The sequence below is a fragment of the Calliopsis andreniformis genome, chromosome 12 (assembly GCF_051401765.1).
Source record: "Calliopsis andreniformis isolate RMS-2024a chromosome 12, iyCalAndr_principal, whole genome shotgun sequence".
Classification (NCBI taxonomy): domain Eukaryota; kingdom Metazoa; phylum Arthropoda; class Insecta; order Hymenoptera; family Andrenidae; genus Calliopsis; species Calliopsis andreniformis.
The window spans coordinates 12,947,196-12,968,784 of record NC_135073.1 but is presented as its reverse complement, the minus strand read 5'-3'; the positions used below and the strand labels follow the sequence as shown (position 1 = coordinate 12,968,784).

Here is a 21,589-nt window from a genome sequence, read left to right as displayed (position 1 = left end):
AGCCAGTCGCAATATTGTCCTCTCGTTTTGCTCACTTCCCTCGTGATTTCTTTTTCAAATGGATGATGGTAAATACCGTTCCTCGTTCCAGGCTTGGTGTATTAACAATTTCCGCGATCCGTGTAACGTTGCCGCGTTTCTTTTCTCGCAGGAACAATTTCTCGCCGTAGAACGTGTTACGCATATAATGCGATCGCTTTGTAATCGTCACACGCTCGCTGCGCTCGCACAAGTGGAGTCCGTTTCAACTCTGATACCTCCAGTATCGATGCATGCGTGTTCGAGCTCGTTTCACGCTGTATCATTCAAGATTCGAATACTTATGTAACTATTGCTAATTGAGTACTAACATTCGCTCAATGAAATCGTTATTTCTGCAATTTGTCAAGATGTCTGTCCACTTATTTACTGATTCGTTCAGCTATGACTTTTTTGCATATTCGCACCTTGGCTTTATATGAGATTGCAATTAGTTTTATTTGCTGCTTCAAAAGTTTGAGAATTTGAATACTGAAACGCTATGATAAGCTGAACTATTGTGTAGATTGAATATTTAATGTCTAGAAATTAAAAAATTCAACTATTCAAATTTTCAAATTTTCGAATATTCAAAAGTTCAAATATTCAAATATTTAAAAAATTCAAATATTCAAATTTTCAAATTTTCGAATATTCAAAATTTCAAATATTCAAATATTTAAAAAATCAGACATTCAAATATTCAAACAATCAATAACTCAAATATTCAACCCATAAAAATTCTGAATAATTTACCATAAATTAATAAACCCAAGTCATAACTTATCAGCACCGCTGAAAGACTGACACAAACTTGTCATCGCAAAGAGCGATCCGCTACGACAAGGATGTTGTCAGCTCCATTTTATTTCATTCGAAGCAAAGAGAAACGCCTAGTCGAAGGCGAGGACAGAAGATCGCGGCTTCATTACCATCGTTAAGAAACTGCAGGCATGCAGGTGCGCGCGGGCAAGCACGAATTTCGAAATCGTAACCGTTTGCCTCGGATGAGAGGTCCCTGAGTAGATGCACCGAGAGAGAACGTCGGGGAGCTAGAAACTGGTAGAGTCGCAGCGATCCGAGCAGATGGAGGTCCTCGCTCTCGTTTCATTGCGCCAAGGGGAAATTTTCGTTGGGCGTGTCGCATCGGCGTTTTTTTGCCGTTTAGGTTTTACGATTCCGTCAATCAGAACATAACGTTGCACGTTCTTTCGTGCGCTCGCTCCTGTCGATTTCTCTGTACCGCCATCATTTTTCGCCCCCTCTGAAATCCCCGAGGCGTAGGAGCTGTCGAAAGATTCGAGTATTACCACGTATTCGAAATTGGAATCGGTAGAAACTCGTTTCGACCAGTCGAACCGAGATTATGGTTAATTACTAGACGCTAGTTATAAATCAAGTCGATCAAGCGCGATTAACACGTTGACTGCCACGTCAAAATCACATCTTTTGCTCGGAGCGTCACGAAAGTATTTTAATAATCAGGCACTCAGATTACTGACGACCACGACTTCATAGACAGAACAATCAGCGGTTAAAGTAAATGTCCAAGTAGTTGACTAAGTCCAATACCTGAATACTAATGTTAATTTTATCCAGTTTTAGGCTTAAACTCTAATGTATTAAGTAACCTAATTAAAAAAGGAGCTAGTGTCATAAAATAGTATCCACAGTTCCTGGAACCTCATAGTTAAAATATCAGGACACAGTTTTAGGCTACTTGCTTACTGAGACATTTGACATAATCGTTTAGGTATTGGGACATTCACCTTACATCTAACTAACGTGGCGGACAGCGTGTTAATTTATGAGGACAGATACACACTTGAATCGCTCAAGCATCTGAAGTTTCTAGGCGAGCGAAATTCGCGCGAAGTATTTTTATATTCCTCGTACAGTTTTACCCTTGAGTATCGATCTTCTATAAGCCACGCTCGAGTATGGAAACACGCGACCGTGATTCTCGGCGTAGAAATCGAAAGGGGGGATTATTTCCTGTTCGTTCGCTTCTTTTGCATCGAGCTTTTTATTCCTCTGCCTCTCGAGGGCGCGACCGAGTTTATAACAAGGCGAATTTATCGGGGGTTAAATCGCAGCGAACGGAATGCTTGAAGGGTGTAAAGATGAAATCAGCGCTGGTAGGTCGAGAGCGGATCTAGATTAAAGATTTCGATAATGGAAATTCGTGATGCAAAGGTCCGCGCTCGCCTCGGACCCCGAGCACCGCTCCCCGGGATCGTAATCGAATTGTTATCGCTTCGTTTCACGGCGTACAGTAATTATTTTTAATTTAGCTCGGCGAACGCTCGAACAGATGCGCCGCCTGGACCTCTTGACTTCCTAGGATCTCCCGACATGCATGGATGACCCGCTTTAAATCATCCACGATTGTTGCTCGATGACCCTGACGGATAATTGCGTTTTTTCCAGCGTGATTTCGGGCCGCTCCGTCGATCGAAACTATTCGATTAGTTCGATAGAATTGTTCCGCCGTGCCTTTTCAAACGATCTTTTGTGACAAATTTCGGTATCTATGATTAATATCTTTATGGTCAGTCATGCGCTGGTGGACCGTGTTTGGGCAACTATTCAATATAGCCACTTCTATGAAAAATTACTGCGTTTTATTCCGGCGCACACAATAGGAATTTATTTAATAACTACCTAGATCAATTTTTCGTTCAGTGACCATTCCATTCTATTGTACCCATTTTCAAGTATTGAATACTTAACAAGGAGCGCTCAATTTTGAAACACGAAGAGTTTGATTGAAGCCTATTGATATCAAATATTTTTTAAATGAAATTGGCCCTATTCGCCTACACCGAATTCTGCATTACCCATGAATGCAGTTCGAACAGAAACCCACGTCGACGTCGCCGACCGAAAGTATCAATTTTGCCGACTTTTTCGCGCGCTGGTCCCACAGCCCAGGCGCACCGCCTCGTTATCGGCTCGAAATTCTTCTCAATTTCCGGGTGGAGGAAATCGAACGGTCAGCGGGAGCAATCTTGCTAACTGGATTCCATCTCTTGATGGACAAAAGCCAGCGGTGGCGACCAGGAGGCTGCCGGTATTTCGTCGGCCAGTGTTTCGATGTTTCTAGGTCAGTTGACTCTCTCGGTTGCCGCTAGTTCGGTTCTGGGTCGGTCACCGTTTGTCTAAGTTCCGAACGCCTCTCTTCCTCCCTCTCGCTGCTTCCCTCTCCCTTCGACTCCATCCCTCTGTCGTTCCACCCCTGGATCGCGTTGAAAGTCAAGCACGAATGAACTTCGTCCGACGGGCAGAAGTTTTAACTGGGTGTACCATCTGTGATATGAGAATTAGTTACCACCGGAGGTGGGAGACAACGCCGCGACAACGAGAAAGTTACGGACGAGTGAACGGAGATAATTGTTGTTTGCTGAATTCCGTGACGATATCTTGTAACGGAACTCCGTCTCCACGCGCCTGGGGTACATTATTATTCCATTAATTGAGCATCCGCGGCCACGCTCGCGGCTGTTTATCGATTTGTCGCTCTCTTGTATAATAAATGTTGCTTATGGACCGGACGTTTTCAATGATTATCACTGCCGAGGGGTAACCACTCGGGGGAGAGCTTTTCGAACGTATCCGGTTTGACACTTCGAGTGTATGCAAAGTAGTTGCCGCGAATCGTATTAAACTAGCTTTTCCCTGCAGCTTCGCCTGCGTGGATATTGTGGATTGACTGAAACTCTGTTTAATGCTTTCAGAACAGGCCAGATATACAGGGTGATAACATGTGCAAGAGGGTAGGACGTGATTCTTTGTGAATGAATAAGAAAAATATAAAGTTTCTTCGTTTTTGTCGTCTTACACATTCTGAGCCGCAGAATCTCGCTAATTCAATTCCTACCATGAATTTCAGGTCACCCTGTATACTAGAAAAACATTTTTCTTCAGTCTGACCTGCTTCACCCTCCTCTTCGAGTTCCCCTAAACGGGAGAAAATGCATTTCCTCGGTGCCTCGTTGGCTTGGAATTCAAGCTGGGCAATTTCGTTGATTCGGATTTAAGGAACGGATTCCCTGTATCGTTCTCGTGTCAGGCTACAACGCGAGAACTATCCTTTTGTCCTTGGACGTTCCTTTGTACCGATACTTGGGGCACTTGGGATACTTGCGTAGCAAGGACCGAACAGAATTCCGCGTCTCAGAATTATATGGCGAAACGGCAACGGCCAGTTGTTCTCAGGGCTGTAATACCCTTTGCTATACGTCTCAGGCGCTGGATTGCTCTTTACGTTACGAAGGGTATTGCTCCGACAGGCTCGTAATCTTTGACGCTGTTACGAGAGAGTGGATGGAACGCGTCAACGCTGCCCATATCCACGCAAATGCACAGGCAATTTTGCTTTCTTCCATTCTGCCTGGTTACGAAACGCCAGAGGTCTCTGTAGATTTCTCCTCCTGGAACTCTTGATGTACGAATTTCGCGGGGATTCGACGAACCAGTAATTATGAATATGACCCGAATCAGAGGCTGTAATCGTGATTAAATATGAACATGAACGGTCTAGGAGAATGTCTGAGGATCTCGATAATAAATTGATTCGATCCGATGGAGAGTGATGGGCACGATTAATACCGAGCAGCACTTATCGTGAAAGCGTAGAACAGTTTCCATCATCGTATGCGTTACTGTTTTTTACCAGTCTGAGACTCGAATGAGGTCTAATTTCTTAGGTTCATCGAACGTGTAAAAAGTCGTATATTATTCATGATTTAACTCGGTTATGCTTTTTAATCCTTTTTCGTACGCGAGGCAATCTCCGTGGCTAAACTAGGGTATTAATCTCTCAATCGGTTATTGATAACGAATTGAATTGGCTGAGATTTTATGTTAGTACGCCTCTGGTCAAATGTCTTGGAATATCTCTTCTGTTTTTAGGTACTTCGAAAGGAATATTGAATAATTTTATATTTTATGCGAACAAGAAAGTGTATGACGATGATATATTAAGAATTTTGGTAAAAAGTAAATACGATTTCATTCCTTTTTTTTTCGACACATCGCTGCATTTGTTTATTATTAGACTGCGGATTTTTCCCGCAGTCCACAGATTAAATACTCAATTCGACTGTCTTAATAGTCCTTGTAAATCTCTGAACATGTTCTCCTCTCTAGACAATTTTAAACAGTACTTATCTCAATCTTGGGCAATCTACGATAGTTCTTTCTTACGAGGTTTCTTCACCCATCGATATAAAATAAATAATTATAGCTACTTCAGTACTCTTCTATCGAAGTCAGTACACGTTCCAAGACTTCAGAGCAGAGTTTCATACGTAACAGTAAGTAACGAGAACACCCTGCATATTTTTCCATTCAGACTATCCTCAGTTAAAAGGATTTTTAACGGTAACCAGGCAGCCCTTCACGTTCGAAACCGGTTCGCCGTTCGACTTCGGAAAACAACGAAAGTACGGTCGCGTATATTTCATCGAAGCCACTCCGTTATTACAGCGGGTGTCGATGAAGCCCCCGTCTGTTTTATTTGCAACTACAGCCCTGGTTCTCCTTGCCAGCAGCCTTGCCCGAACCGGCCAACGACCGTATCTCTCTTACCTATCCTGTACAGGCTGCCTCTTTCTCCGTCTCTTTTACACTCCTTTCTCTTTCGCCGGGTAACCTCCACTCCTCCAGGCCCCTTTGATCCGTTGTACAGGTAGGCTCACGTGGAACGCGCATAAAGCTCCCCAGACACTTTAAACGAGCCCTTTCCGAGCGCCACCGTTGAACCAGAGGACAACTTTTGCACCTTGTTCGCCAGCGGTGGCCGCTGCTTGATCGAGCTGTCCCACCCTTCTGACCCGATTAAACCGCGGCTTTCTGCTATCACTGCGCCGTCCTTTTTCTTCTGTCCACCGATGAACACTCGATTCGCCTACTCGTTGAACCGAGCAATGATTAACGAGCCTACGAGGCACCTTCGTGCTGTACAAATTGCTAATCGACGGGAAATGGAGGGAAATCGACAGAAGTAATGAATGTCGAGGTGGCTTATCTGGTTGGAACGATCGCTGTTATTGTTTGCCACTAGCGGAGGGAAGATAGCGCTCGCGTGTGTCTTTGCCAGTCATTCTTTCAGAGCGAATGTAAACAAACAGTGTTGATAGTAGACTGTTAATCTGTATCTTGACTAGGAGCCAGCCTGCTTTTGTTCCTCACGCGAGGGCGGCTGAAAGGTCGATCACCTTTTATTTCTAGGACACCTTGTATTATTCTATTAAATGTGCATCGTCTCCTAGGGTATTAACCTCGCTCAGAGAATCGTCGAGAGGCGAGAGATCCTACTGTTAAGCCTTGTTCAGATTAGTCAAATTACTGGAATTCAAGCAGCTTGAATGCAAGTGACTTCAACTTTTCCTTGCCTTCAAATACATATTAATTGATACATACTGTATACTATACCCTACAGAGCAAACTTCAAGTAAATCGACAAACATGTAAACGCCAGGGAAGCTGTCAGAAATGAATATCTAATTTAGAAAATACATAATCAAATAACCAGTCTCAATCACCTCTTCCGACACCATCGTCATTATTTTTGCAGGACAGCTTGTATTCAAGTTACATTCGAATTCAAACCACTTGAATCCAAGTAACTTGAGCGAGCGCAAACTTCACATCAAGCTATTTGAATCCATGTGGCTTGAACTCAAGCAACTCGACTAATCTGAACAAGGCTTTACGAACAGAGCGTGTCGTTCGACAAAGGAGTATCGTACTTTGAACTTTCACAGCTTTCCTGATAAACGGCCGGATAAAAGTTTCACGGCGCTATAAATAAATCAAAAGGGAAAGAACGCGACTGGTCCAGCTTTCATTCAGCCGGATGAATGTAGGCGGCACACGCCTATCCTATCTTATCAGGCGCAACGACCGAAACGGATGTTACGATAATGATACACCCTTGGCGTTCGCGACGCGAGGACGATCGCCGACAGAGCTGTTCGCGTGAAAAGAAAAAAGGACACTCTGGATGGATCCGAAATTACGATACAGCGGGTCGTATATCCATCATTCGACGAGTCGCAGTGCCACGTCGCGAGGATCTCGCGCGCGATGTTTGAACGTTACTGGCCGAGGGAATATAAATTATGGCGGAGATAAACAAAATTGCTAGCTCAGTGTTTTGTAATGCGCTGGCTCGACGGTGGCTCGCGTGCCCACCGAATGCAATTAATTTCGTCGGTCAATTACCAAGATAATTCGACGGTGTCCATTTCGAGTGCATAATAATTAATGGTTTCGATATGCAAAATAGAGTCACGGCAGTTTCGAGGCGTATCGGGGGATCTTTAGTCGCGAGACGAGCTATCGACTCTTGGAGCCTGCCTTCACGCCTTATCGCGGCTCGGAGCAAATTTGCGCCTACTGCAGATTTTCTTGACCTCTTACCTGCGAAAGGCATATTTACCAACACGGGGGAAATAATTGAGGATTCGCGAGAGGTGTTTTGCGTGGCAGAAAAGAGCAGTCTGGTGGGGATTCATTATGTCCTTTCTAGAAAAATCATGTTTACTTTAATCGAGACTTATCGTACCAAAGTGAAATCATTCGAAGCTTAAAAACAAAGTCTTGGGAATTGGAAAGTAGAAATGGGAATAAATACCTATATAAAATGATTTAAAAGACTTGATATGATAGAGATTAAATCCTCTCTAAAAAATGTAAATTATTTTCTACTGGTTGTACGTCGAGTGTCACACCATCTTCACATGAATTTCCATTCAAGACGCGTGGGCCACGGATGGGCCATTTTATTGCACTTTTCGTATACGAAATTACCCAGACGGTTTGAACCGAAAGTTCAGTGCCACCAAAAGCCCACGCGGCATGTTAAATACTGTAGGAACATATTCACAGAGTTAATCTTGTGTTTACACTCGCTCGTAAAAAGTATTCCTCATAAAAAACTAAAACAGTAGAAAACACTTCTTACAGCAATTTCTTAAACTAACTACGTGTTTTAGCTCGACTCTTGGAGCCTTAATTACTGTTAGCTCACAAATGTTTACGATATTTCTATGGTTCTCAAGCAAACTAGGATGTATCGTATACCTATTTCCATTCTCGAGATACAGACTTCCATTAATTTCGAACTCTTAAAACAGTAATTCCCTCACTTAAACGTTCCTCCTTCACTAAAAACACAAATTGCACCTCATGTATAATCTTCAATTAATTGCAAGATATAAACTCAATCTTATCCAAAGACGACTCACCTCGTCTTCCCATATAATCGTGCCTAAATTAAAAGTCGACGTAAACTGAATCGAGATCCCATGACCGAAATATCCCGATAAACAGTTAAGCTCGTAGCAAAGGAGAGGCCCAAGGCGCGAGCGAGACGAGGGTAGGAAGGAAAGCTCGACGAAAAGCGATATTCCTCAGCTTCACGCGCGAGCGACCCGACAGAGTTCCTCGATGTCCAGGCAGCAGGCTGGGCCTGCCGTGTATACTCTTCTCCGTGTTGAAGGATGTATCGCGTTACACGTCCGTATCGCGTAACACCTCGATCTACAAAGGAGAGCAACTCTCGCGCTGAACCGTCCCTGGATCGTTCGTATCGTTCGTTCTATGCTCGATCGTCGAATCAGGATGTATTGGAGAGCTCTCCTGCGCTGCTCTCGGTCGTGTATGCTCGTAGTCGAGGGACTCGAAACGAGATTCGTGGCTGGAGAGCGCGGGCGGATCGCTGCCTACGGTACGCATTCCATCGAAGCGCCTCGAAGCTTTCTCTCCGCTCAGAGGGACGACAGAAAAATACGTGAGAACGCGCATCGTGCAGATTAGGAAGAAACCGTCGCGGGAAACAGGCTCTCGCTTTCGGTGAAACTTCGTCACTGCAGCGCTACCGTTTACCCTTAGAAGGGATACTAACTGATGCTAAAATTGAGAAGCTTTTTGCATAGATCGAAAGTACGTGTCACAAAGGTCATGAAAATAAGTAAAAATGCTACCTAATGTTAATCTGACCTTGAGAGATCAAGAAAGGCAAACAGTAATCGAATACGGGAACACCAGTTAAGACAGATTATTATTGAATATTTATAGACTAAATACCTTGTACGTTGGTTAAGTCTGTGGTTGTAAGGCTGTCTTTACTAAAGCAACGACGAGGAACTTTTTATTGCTGTTACATGTAGATTGAAAAAGTTGATGCTTGGTGAGGCACGTTTCTCTGAGTTTCTTCGAGTTTCTATTGCCAGTAATAAATACTGTCTTGATACTGAAATCAAACTCCGTTTTGGAATACATCGAAACTAGAGACGACAAGTTCTTCGTTGCTGTTTCACTAGAGACAGTTTAAATATAGGCACACACGACTGACAATGTTGTCGGTATGACTGAATTACAAACTGAGCAATCCTTCTTTTTCAGTGTAATAAATAAGAAGAACATCGATACATAAAATTCTGCTAAGGTTCTAATCGAATCTACCACGAAAATAAGTCACAAGATTTCTCACAGAATTTATTAAAAAAATTTCACAAAATTTCCTCAATAGAATCTGTAAGACTCTGTACTCAGTTCCCCAAGGGTTAAGCCAAAGGAATATTCGCCCTTTCCGGTAAGATTCCTGAATGACAAAGAGACGCTCCGAAGGGGTCAGAGTAGGAACGATCGCGCTCTCGTTCCTGACCCCGTTCGCTCCTCGACGCTCCTCGGCCTCTATCGCGAATCTCACGATCAGCAACGGCAGAAAAAAAGATAACTGCTGTAGCCTTCGTGCCAGACAGTATAGTGTTTCGCGACTCGGTGGTCACGCGACACCCCTCGGAACCACGAACGCAGCAGCGTGGTGTCGGATAAGCGTTCGTGGTCCTGGCGCATGCTCGATCGGTCTCGGTCGCGCGTCTTCGCGTCGACTCGGCCGCGGTCGCCTCTCCTCGTCGGTCGTCGGGCGTCCTCGTCGCTCGGGAACGACCGGCCGACTCTCTCCAGCGCGCTGAATCACAGTCCGGGTCAGTTCGCCGAATGATCGTCGCCCCGAGCGGGAGGACGCGTGCGCGTGTGCCCTTCTGTGATCACGTGAGTGTGGAGAGCTGTTCGATATACGATTTTGCGGGTCCCGTGCGAGGAAAAGTTTTTTGTGCCAGTGACAACGAGCGAAACTACGATATCACCTTAGAGTTCTGGTGGGAAGGATAATGTTCAAGCGTGTCGCCGAGAAGGTCGTCGAGGTTGCACGGAGTGAGACGAAGCTCGCCGAGGAGAGCAGGAACGCGTGACAGGTAAAACATAACCTCAATTCCACGGGGGAGGGTGAAAGAGCAAGGGTGAGCCTTCGGTGTTCACGTTTTCTCCAGCGAGTGTTTCTCGTGCATATGTGCGTGCATTTCGAGTGACTCTCTTTCGAAGTGGCCTCAGTCGTACCACCCGTACGGGATGAACTCGTGTCGGGTGGCGCAAACGAGCCGTGGAGCAGTACGTTGTACCGAGCGATTTACAAACGGTCGCCTCACGAAATTGCACACTTTCGATCGCACGCGCGACTTGGTTTACGACCGACCAGGGGAAAACCGTTCGAGAGTCGATGGGGCATTGTCCATGGCGACGATGACCGACGGCGGTCGGTTTTCTTTTTAATTTTCGAACGATCGTCTGTCACGTGACCCTCTGTGCACTTCGTCCTTGTCGCGAAGTGGCGCTTCCGTTTGCCACGGCAGGAATGCTCGAGCGTTTCTTGCCCGTCCACCACGCCTTGAAATTCTTTGCTTCGTGCGCCGATTGGAAGCGTACGGCCATCGATGGGAAGAGTAATTTGTAATCGTTTTAATAAGAGTCCGTGTGCTTCGCGAAATAGGAAATTCTTGAGGGTATTTTTCACAGTGTCGGGTTACAGTGTGTACGTGCGTACGTTTTTTTCGAACGTCGTGCATTGAGATCGTTATCTATGAGTAATCGTGAAACCAGTTTTATTGTTGTATCGTTGCACGGTGCCCGCTGACGTGTTCGTTCGCTCATTTTTTCGCTCCCTGTCCTTTCCTCGACGACCGAACGATATTGTTCCGTGATCAGAGCCGCTTGCCTCGAGTAAAGCACACGGGGTGCTTCTGAGAAATGTTTACGCGTACGTATCGGCCCTCGGTTCCGAGAATTTCGACCGCTGTTATCTCTGATCGTACTAAATGTTGGTCGGTTAATCACATCGAGTGCATTGTTCGGAAGTTTCGGGAAGGCTTAGCTGACGTGGTGGGTGTAAAGTTCGGAGCAATGGAGACCGTATTTATCGAGCACTGAATTCGTGAAGATTTCTGCCAATAAGCTACTTATACTTCGAGAGTACATGTTGAATGCTCCATTCTTATACACTGATGCAATGAACAATTATGAGAGCATAATAGAACATTATTTAATCGTAAATATCGTAGTAGTATTTTCTATGTATCTTTTTCTTCAATTTTCTCAAAATTGTATCTAGACCTTAGTAATTCTAAGTAATGAATATGGATTGCACATTGAAAGATAAAGCACCTGTTTCGTCTTCTAAATTAACACAGCATGAAATATCTGTCGACGTGAGCGTTCCAAAGTAAGCACCGAAAATTGATAAACCAGTCGGGACTGAAAAATGACCTGGTTTCCGGTTCGAGGGGGGTCAATGAAGACGCGTGTTTCACAGCTCACGTAACCGAATGTAAATTTTCTGAGCGTGGAATCGCGAGAACGCAACTGCTAGACGGGTGGTAGTCGTTTGCATGGGAGAATCACGACGATAATCCGCGGACAACGATCGATGTGTTCGCTCTTTCTCCTCTGACACGTTTTCAGTCGGTTTTACCAGCGTGCGCGCGCGTGTATCCTCTCGGTGAACCCGTCTATCAAGGGGCTTAACAAATTAGCATAAATATTCGTAGTTGGCACTACGCATCTATCATACTTACGGCTGATACGAGTACAAATTGAAAACCGGCAGATCTGGCGACATTGAAAGAGAGAAGAAGTCTAGCCTGAGATAATAGCGATGATATAATCCTACAAATACGTTCGTTTTGCTTGTGTGTCGTTCCTTGAATGTGGAACACCATTCGGGAATGATGTCAGTAGGATTATTTGGTGTCTTGGAATTTAAGGAAATGTCATCATTACCTGCGTGAACGCGCAAGAGAGATAGAATGTATCGGGGTGTAAAATCTGATTGTGATATGTAGTACTTTCTACGACAGTATATTTATTAGTTCGACCAGTTCTTTTTATTGGTCTCGTGATCGTGGATTTCGAAACGTTACTCTCTTTTTAATTTGAATTCCTCAATTGGTGGATCTGTTTTACGACTTCTCGTTCGTTTAACTACTTTGCTCAAATAGAATACACGGCCGATGAATTTGATGGTATCATAAAATTGTTAAAGTATTGGTTTACACGTAGATATCCTGTTTCAACAATTGGGTCAATTTGGGGAAGTCGTTGAAGCATCAAGGATGAAAGAGATACGTACTGTCTGTCTTTTGGAAAACAAATAGCATTTAATTGTCACTTATAATTGATTGAGTAATTAGCTTTATGATTGACTCGCTGATTTTTCAATTAAATTAGAGATTCTTCGAAAAGGATGATTATTTTTGAGGCTTGATTTCAGATATTCGATCGTTACGATACTTTCTATTAATATTGAATGTCTAATCAGACTTTCTCTGGCATTTGAAATTATGTGTAATAAAAACCCAAAAAGTATTATAAAGAAACAGCGATTTAGATTAGAATGGAGTAATTAAATTTTTTAATTGTAATTTTTAAGCAAATCTCTGCAGAAATGATTCTGTGACGAGTTCAAACACGTAGATTATTCTTAAATAATTTGACGTTCAAGTGATCGAATATTCGATCATTTAAAAAGTATTTTTAATCGAGTAATACTTCTATAATAATCTCGAAGTAGTTTTATTCAAATAATAGCCGTCGTAAAAGGAAGGGTTCCCAAACTTTGAACAGTGACGTCGCGCTAAACGAAGAGGCACGTAGCAGCCATGAATGGCTGGAAAGGCGAGCCGAAAATATGAATGGGCTAATCAATTTCCAGGCACAATCGCGGCATAACGTGTGGTCCTGGTAACCGCGGCCACTAATACCGCGTTCACGTGTGTGCGTGCACGCGCGAGGATAAATTTTCAATTGCAAGTGACGAGCAAGCGGTCGCCGACAATACGAAATGTTCAACGATACCCTTCTCTAACTATACCTACCTACAAACGTTCGCAAATGGAGAATTATCGCTTCCTCGATCGATAGTTGCGATAACGAGGACATCCTCGAAAATTGCATCACATTTTTCCTCCAAAACGCTGAACAATTTTAAAATCAGGACAATAAGATTTATTGGGCTAAATTATACACTTCTAAATAGCTACCTATGTGTAGTGCATCACATTAGCTTGATTTTTCGTATTTTTAGAAAATAGGACTTTTAGTTCCCTGTAGGAAATTCGGGTCATTGATCATTCTGAGCTTTACAAACTTTTATTTTTATTGATGAAGTTTCCAAGCTTCGTTTTAACAAGGAACTGTATAATACAGTAGGGATTTTTGTAGGAGTCTGAGAATTTTTTCAGATTTTTCCTCAGTTTTGAACACTTTTTAAAGAATATCTGAGGCTTGGATATAAATAACCCAATTTGCTTTCGGAGTATGAAGAAATATATTTGCATACGAAGTGTTAGCAGATAAAATACTTTTTCTTTCTCCATTTCGAAAAACACAGAAATCCCACTTTGAAAGCCCCATTTTTTCCACACCCTGTACGCTCATATATCATCATTAATGTACAGCATGCGAAGCCAGAAGGCTTCCGTCGCCCAGTGAATGAATCTCGCGCAGACGTTGCCGCACTTGATGATCGTCGCACGAATGATTCAGTGCCTAGTCATTCGAGCAAGGCCTTAGTTGACTTCTCGCACAGTGCACTGTTCACGTAGCCCAGTTTACGGCGTGTAGCTTGGTGGCGTGTCTCGCTGGCTGCTGACTTGCGATTTTTATCGCGCGGCTTGTTATCGTAGTTCCAGCGAATCCTGGGCAGCAGTAACGTCGGAGGTCTTATCGCGGGAATCGACGTATAATTCCGTTAGGAAGCAATTAGCGCAGTCAGAGGTGATTCCAGTGACGCGAAAGAGCACGCCTAGCGATAGCAATTGAAGCGCCTCGAATCGCTTCGAATCTGTACAGGGTGATCAGTTCACTGAAAACTCTCGGAGTGTTAACAGTGTTTATTGTAAATGCTGCTGGTATCGCGAAGCCTCGTTCAGATTAATCGAGATACTTGAATCCAAGTGACTTGGATTCAAGTAGCTTGGCGTCAAGTTTCACACAAGTCAAGTTACTTGGATTCAAGACTTTTAGACTTCAAATCACCTTCGAAGTGATTCTAATTTTCGTAGCCTTGAACAGCTTGGAATCGCCTCGAACTTCCATCACTGTTCTCCTCGGAATCGAATCCTCGCGATAGAACACGATTTCACGGGCGAACAGTTAACGAGGGAAGACGCAGGTAACGTAGAGTTTATTTATATCCGGGCTCTCGCGACTGTGCGATCCGTTTTCCGATAAGCCGGTTTTATTCCGCATAATTTACAGTAATTCGGCTAGAAAACGTTAATCCATTTTTAATGGACTGTGTCCTTAATAGCCGTCCCCTGGAGGGGATTTTAATAGTTGCGTTAATTGTTCTACTATTTTAGTGGAGCCTCGGACTCCGCGGATAAACTTAATCGTCGGTGGTTGAAGCGGTGCAGCGTTTCTATAAATTACGCTCGCAGTTTTTCCTCCAGCGGTCGCTTTAATCGAATTTCGATACGCGACCGAGCGACTGTGCAATCGAATTGAATTAAAAGACGATGGGTGTTTTGTCGTTGGCCACGTCGGAGTTTATGGTTCTGGTGGCTGACAGTGGGTCTAAGTATTCGTAAAGATACCACGCACGTATGATCGTTGCACGGGAGCAGCATTCCAAAAGGCGAAGAATGTCGCGGTGACAATGCACCGAGTATTTTTGACGCGACGATCGACAGGTAGACGTTGGCACGCTCTATTAATAGACACGGCTGGACGAGAAATCTTCAGGAAACTTTCGATCGTCTCGAGCTCGGCCTCTGCCGATGGATGACTTAACGGCGTTCGCTTTCCTTTACGAGCTGCCTTCTTTCGCAACGGCTCGTTGGGCAGAGGAAAAGAGTTGGGTCGCTGAGATGCCTGTGAAATCTTTCTATCTGATGCACAACGAAAGTAGAATACATTTTGTGACGATAAGTTGACTAGTTTTCGTGTAGCGATTTTACAAGTTTTATTCTACAACCGTGCCTGGCTCGAGTCTTCGAGTGTTCTCTTGATTATTTCGTCAGCTGTTTGAGGTAGAGGAATTGTTTATACTGGAATTATTCAGTTTGAGAGAAGAGTATATATAGGCTATAGGTGGTTTTGATACTATCCTGCCAGTCCAAGGTTAACCTTGGCACATAGAGTAATAAGAAGGACTGAGTGACGCGAAAGAAAAGACACAGCTGCGGTTAAAGTAACAGTTATGTCTTGCAGCTGCGTCGTTGTGGAAAACATGAAGTCGTAGAATGTTAGCATTGCTATGTTATATGATATGCATCCACGATTTTTTCTCAATCACCCTTCGAAGGACTGTCCACTGAGATCTGCCGCGATGCTCATTAGTACCTATGCCTATTGGTAATTATTTGAACTAAGATGTTTTGGGTCTTATGTAGAGAGGAATCGAGGAGGTTGCACATCTTCGATTAGTTTCTAATAATTATAATCTTTGTGCTGTCATGGTACAAATATTTAGATAGCTTGAATTTTTATTTGCTTCAGGTTTCTTTAGTCACACTAAATTCCAATCGTTTCACTTGTTTTGATGCATTTTTATGGTCATAACATTGTTTTCTGGAACTTTAGTGTTACCTTATTTCTAAAATTAACTCGTGTAGTGATAGTTCAGGTTCAGTTTTATACGAAACAGGAGTGAACAGTATATATCAGTATTTAGTTAAGATATGGTGAGTCTATTAACAATCTGATAACGAAGAAATTATTATACTCTAATTACGAGTCTAAGTAGAAATTATTCTGACAGCGATTCCAACGCAGGATCATTAAAAAGAAAATCAATATTAGTCTTTCATTCTTCATAATGTCATATTAATGTTTGCATAATTACACAAGCAGCGTTTGTTTCGCGTTACAAAAGCTTTGAACACACCTTCAGTAATTAATTACATTGTCACGATTGTTTTTCTGCTTTCAACGATTCCTCGTTCCAGCGAATTCCTTTGATCATAATATTATGAATAATTCATCCCTCCAGCGAGCTGGATAATGAGACATCTCGAACTCTGTCCAGCACAGTTCTACACTCAAATCCCTGACATCGCTCGCGACGATTAGGGGTCTTTAAGGACGATCGCGTGTTAGCCTCTACATTTTCCAGCAATTAGTGCCTTCACTTGAGCTTTTTTCACGCGTTTTCTAGGAGAACGCCACGGCTCATTAATCTTCGACCAGTAGCGCCGCATACGTGCTACAAGTGGTTTAAAATTCAAGCGACCTCACTCTCTGGTAATCAGGTTCAATCTTATAGAATAGTCGGGAACATTTAGGACATTTACATTTTTTAAGAATTTTGAGAAGGGGTGTAATAAAATCACGAAGTTCGTAATATTAATCAGTAGGTATATTAAAAAAGAAAATCAATATAGAGTCCATTACTTCATGCAATAGATACGACATAGAATATAATAGAATTAGTATGTGTACAGGATGTTTCAAAAATGGGTGTCCAAATTTTAGAAATCTTAGTGGCAGTGTATTCGTCTCACCTTTTTTACATTTGTTATTTTCAATAACTTTGTGGAGCCTCTACCTTCTTCCTGAATGTACAAAAATATTAATATACCAGCCTTCGATGTACCGTGAATGTGTTAACCATGCAAGAAATCCAAGCCTGGCCTCCCATTTCTGCAACACTCTCCACATTCACCTCACAAAAGAACCTTCTAAGAGAAGGCACCATATACGGCTCCGAATCTTTTGCCCATCACAAGAGTTACCTAACATGACATCACATCGCAAGTTTCTTAGATCTTTCCCCCCATTCCACCCCGCCATAGACCCTCCACGTCCTCGAAGCCTCTCGATCTTCGTTAATTCCCCGAATCCTCTCCGAGGTCCATTTCCAGCGGAAGCTAGCCGCTTTCTCCTTTGTCTCCCTCGCAGCTTGCCGCTGACACGAAGGTGCGAAGTCAAATTAGCCTTTGTGCGAACGTCGAACGCGTCTTTTTCCCTGGAGTCCTTGCTCCTCCGCGTGGGTCTCTATCCCGTCATCAGGGTCTCTTTGTCTCTCTTCCTGGAACTCGTTTCGGTGCAGCAGTCGAGCACGGGACGGGGCCTGCTCGAAACGATCGCATTCCTGGTTTCGTTCTTGGCCTCGAGCACCGTACCTCGTACAATACGCTCGCGCTTTCCCCACGAGAGGACTTCTTGCGACCTGTGGAGTCCAGGATTCCGCGGAAACCGAGTGTAGAATCGACAGCAATGCTGTGCAGGGCTGATAACTTGGCAGGCGGAAGAATTGCTTATCTAAATGAGCCTAGCGAGATAAGATAGCATACTTGGGCTTAGTCATAGCGTCAGACCGAATGTAAAGTTGCTATTTTCTGAGTTTTCACGTGAATTCTGTCTTTGAGCATAGTGGAGGAAGAAATAACAGGTGTTTTAATGGAATATTGTTCAGGTATGGAGAAAAGCAGTGACTACAGAAAAATGTGATATTGAGTTTTCTTTTATTCTTGGATAATTTCGAGCGTTTTGTGCCTTGCTTTAGTGCAGGATAGTAGTAAAATATTTTTAGTAGATACTGCTTGTGTCCATCGTTGGGCTGATTTGGTTTAGGTTCAGACTCAAGCGAGATCTTAGCAGCATAAGGCAGTAGGTTACCTGAAAAACAACCTTTAAGGCGAATTTAGACTTTCCACTTTGGATGAAATGCAGATACATAAAAGCAACCTTTCCATGCTCACTGAAAGTGAAAAGTCAAAATTTTCCTTCATACTTTTCACTATGGACGAATCTTCCATGATGCTCACGAAAAGTGAAAAGTTAAAATTCGCCTTAAGCTCCCACCAGCGCCAGTCGGTGCCTGTATCATCAACAAAAGAGGAGTAAGTCTTCAGCATCGTCCCAACTGCCCTCTCACCATCCCCACACCCTCTGCTTTCTACCCAGTAAACGCTCCTACCCCAATCGCCCGCGAATCCGTCTGCCACGATTTTCCAGCAAAAAAACTTGCCCGTTATCTCGTCGAAGGAACAGCGCAATTTTCTCGCCTCAGCGTGGAATCGCCTAGGCAGAGTTGCGAGACGTTTCTTCTCAATATTCGGATCATACATATTCATCGTCGCGAGCTGCACCGAAAGCGGAGCAGGTTTCCTCCTCGAGAAAAAGGCAACGAAAGAGTGGGGGGCCCAGGCACAATTTCGCGCGTTAATCAACCGCAGTATCACCTGCGGGACACTTGGCCACGGGAGGGGGTTGGAGGGGGGAGGTTTTCCATTGGCAACACCGGGCGTGCTTCATCCCCGTCTGACAAGTTTACCCGGGCGATAAAACGGCCTCGCCGCGGCTACACCCGAGCAAATTGCAGGATGGGATGTCGTCGTCCCCTCCCTCCACCATCCCTTGCGCTCCCACCGTCCTGGAGGAAATTCTGTCGTGGAATGGCCTCGGATCCTTCCATCCACGTGGTGGATCCTCGAATAAAGGAGTCGACCAGCTGTAAAACGGCGAACCGTTATTACGAGGGGACTTGGCGCTATACGAGCCGTCATCCTTGGCCGACGTTATACTCTGTAACTCACTCCCGCGACCCCTCGTCCTTTTCCCTTCCTTTTCCCTTCCCTTTTTCGACCATTTTCTCCGCCGTCGACGTCTCTGCCCGATACAGGAAGGAAGGGAACGAGAGAAGCAGAGGGAATAATAGCGCGAGAGATCAAACGGGCAAAAATCATTTCACCTTTGAGCGAAATAATGGACCGATCGTATCGCCTCTCTTTCGGGGGAGAAAGCAGATTGGAGCGGCTAGGCAGTCTCGAGGCTCGAAGCATGTATTAGCGGAAGCATTTTTCTCTTGATTGGGCCTGCCTAGGTGGTTGTTTTAGGAGGTTGTTGCAGAGGTTTCGATGAAGTCTGGTTTAAGGAGATTAGTTTTATTGTTTTGTGGTAAGCGGAGGAGTTTCTGAGATGCTGCAACGGGCTCGTTTTATACTGTTGATGTTTATTGTATGCAGATTGAGAATGTTTATGCAAATTTATCTTTGTGTAAGCACAGATTAAATAAACAGCGTAGATAGAGGCTTGTTTTACTCTTTGGAGGTTTTAATGTGTATTTTACTTCAGATATTTTGTGCGTTTTTGCTTGTGATCGTGTTCTATAGTTTTCTGAATATTTAAAGTTCGTAGAAATAAGAAAATATTCACGGTTTTATTACACGCCTTAAAAGTGGTAAAGCACTAGGAAGGGACTAATAAATCTGAGATCACGAGGTTTCACACCTACGTATCTCTGAATTAATAGCCCAATTTTAATCTCCCAATATCACAAGCTTACCTTCCCTTATTTAATATACCACTTTCCGCTAATGCACGAAAGCCCACAAAACAATGTTTGCCATTCCCCATCGAAACTGTACCGCGGAAGGATTTCCTTCTCTTTTATCTTTCCCTCGCTTTGAAAAGTGGTAAGAAAGCTCTCACGACGTACGAGAGAGCAAAGCGAATTACAATTATTTCGTAGCGAAAACGAACTACGGCTGGGTGGCGCGATAAAAGCGGTAAAATTGTATTTTTCGTTTCCTCCTCTATCCTCGCGCGGGTGCACGCGTAGCCCGCTCGCTCGCGCCCGAAAGAAACGTTCTTTATTTCTCGACCGTTTCCGCGATTTTTCCATTTTATTTCCCCCACCCAGTCCCGAGCGTTTTTGTTCGCTACCTTTGAGCCGGTCTCCGCGCTCCTCTGCCCCGAAGAAAATAATCCGAGGGACGTCTGCAAAAAATAATTTTCCGCGCGGCTGCGGCGCAACTGCACGCGCAGCATTGTTCCCTCGGATAAGATTTCATTTCTGCCCGAAGAACGAAACGACGCGAGAATTATTTTCCAGTTTCCACTTCTCCCCCCGCCCTTTCGTCGACCATTCCCTGGAAAATCCTTGACGCGATTGCCACACGACTCGCCAATAAATTTTTGTCGAGGGATGGGATCGATCATCGTTCCCGCGGCGAGGCAACGAGATCGTCTCGATCGCCTTGATGCCTCGCGTCGTGTCTCCTCTGGATTTTATCAGACGTAACGAAACGCTGGCTCGAGGACGACGCGGAGCTAGCCGCGAAATTGCCATGCTTGTCGAACGCATAATTAGAGGACGAACTACCAGTGGGAGCTTGCGGCCATTTTTCCTCTGAGCGACGTCATCACCGCGTTAGTCTTAGTTATTATCGGGGACGCAGACGGCGGATAGTTAAACGATCGATACACCTGAGCATCCTACCAGTTTTTCTTACCCTCTGGCGTGTACGCGCTGTTTTCTCCTGCGCTGAACCAGCTTATGATACTCACGCTGGAATTGGCGTGTATAGGGTGCTCCAGCGGTGACCTCGTTTCTTGATGATGGGGAGCTTTTTGAATAGGTATAGGGGTTTTTGTTGAACCTAGCTACTGTGAATGCAATTCACATTTTTTTTTTCCTTGGAGGTACTGGTGTCTGTTTTAAAATGTTCGTAGACTTTCTTTTCATTCGTTTTAATCGAAAGGAACGTAATCCATCCCTTGTGTTCGGGAAAATAGATATGCAAGTATAGACAGAGCAGAATTATTGGGGATGAAAGAAAGGGGTGAATAATATTTTACTGTTGTTACGTGATTAAGGGGTGTACAAAATAGAGGGATATATACTAATTGTGATGTAAGAAGAATTTAATGAAAGCACCGCGAAGAATTATCGCTCATCTTGTCCTGGCCCACATATGGGTCATAGAACTGTGAATCTATTAAATTCGCTTAAAGCTGTTTTAAAATTATTATTAATCTAATCTGAAATTCAAGTGACTGTGCTCTTTATGGTTACAAGTAGCGAAGTATACTATTGATATTGTGCTGCTTTAAATCTTCTAAAATCTAAACTTACTCACATACCTCTGTCTAAATCATTTTACCATCATACTAATCCATTTTCCCATACCTACTATTTAAACACATTAAATTAACAACCTGCTACCTAAGAACACCTCGTGACACATTGCCCAATCTACCATCTCATACATTTCTCGGCCGATTTCCAGTCGATAGCATCTCGAACAGTTATCTCTACACCGTCAGATTTAATTAGAACCAGTGTACGGTTCTTAATGATCTTGTACCACTTCATTGTTTACCAATGCTCCAAACACAGGGCACGGTGTTCGTACATTGATCCTAATCGTTCGGAGAAAGAATCGCGTGTCGCTTCCCGTCACGGGACGAGCACAAGCGGAAATCGCAGTGAACCCAA

The 21,589-nt window shown here is 43.9% G+C and overlaps 1 protein-coding gene across 1 annotated transcript in view; it reads left to right on the top strand.

The window, feature by feature from the left end:
- Nucleotides 1-10,105: 10,105 nt before the first annotated feature.
- Nucleotides 10,106-21,589, top strand: part of Plexa (plexin A) — a 247,758-nt gene continuing 236,274 nt past the window's right edge. Inside the window, exon 1 of the mRNA XM_076389982.1 lies at nucleotides 10,106-10,286. The gene's annotated coding sequence lies outside the window, so the exon portion shown is untranslated. The remainder of the gene's footprint in view (nucleotides 10,287-21,589) is intronic.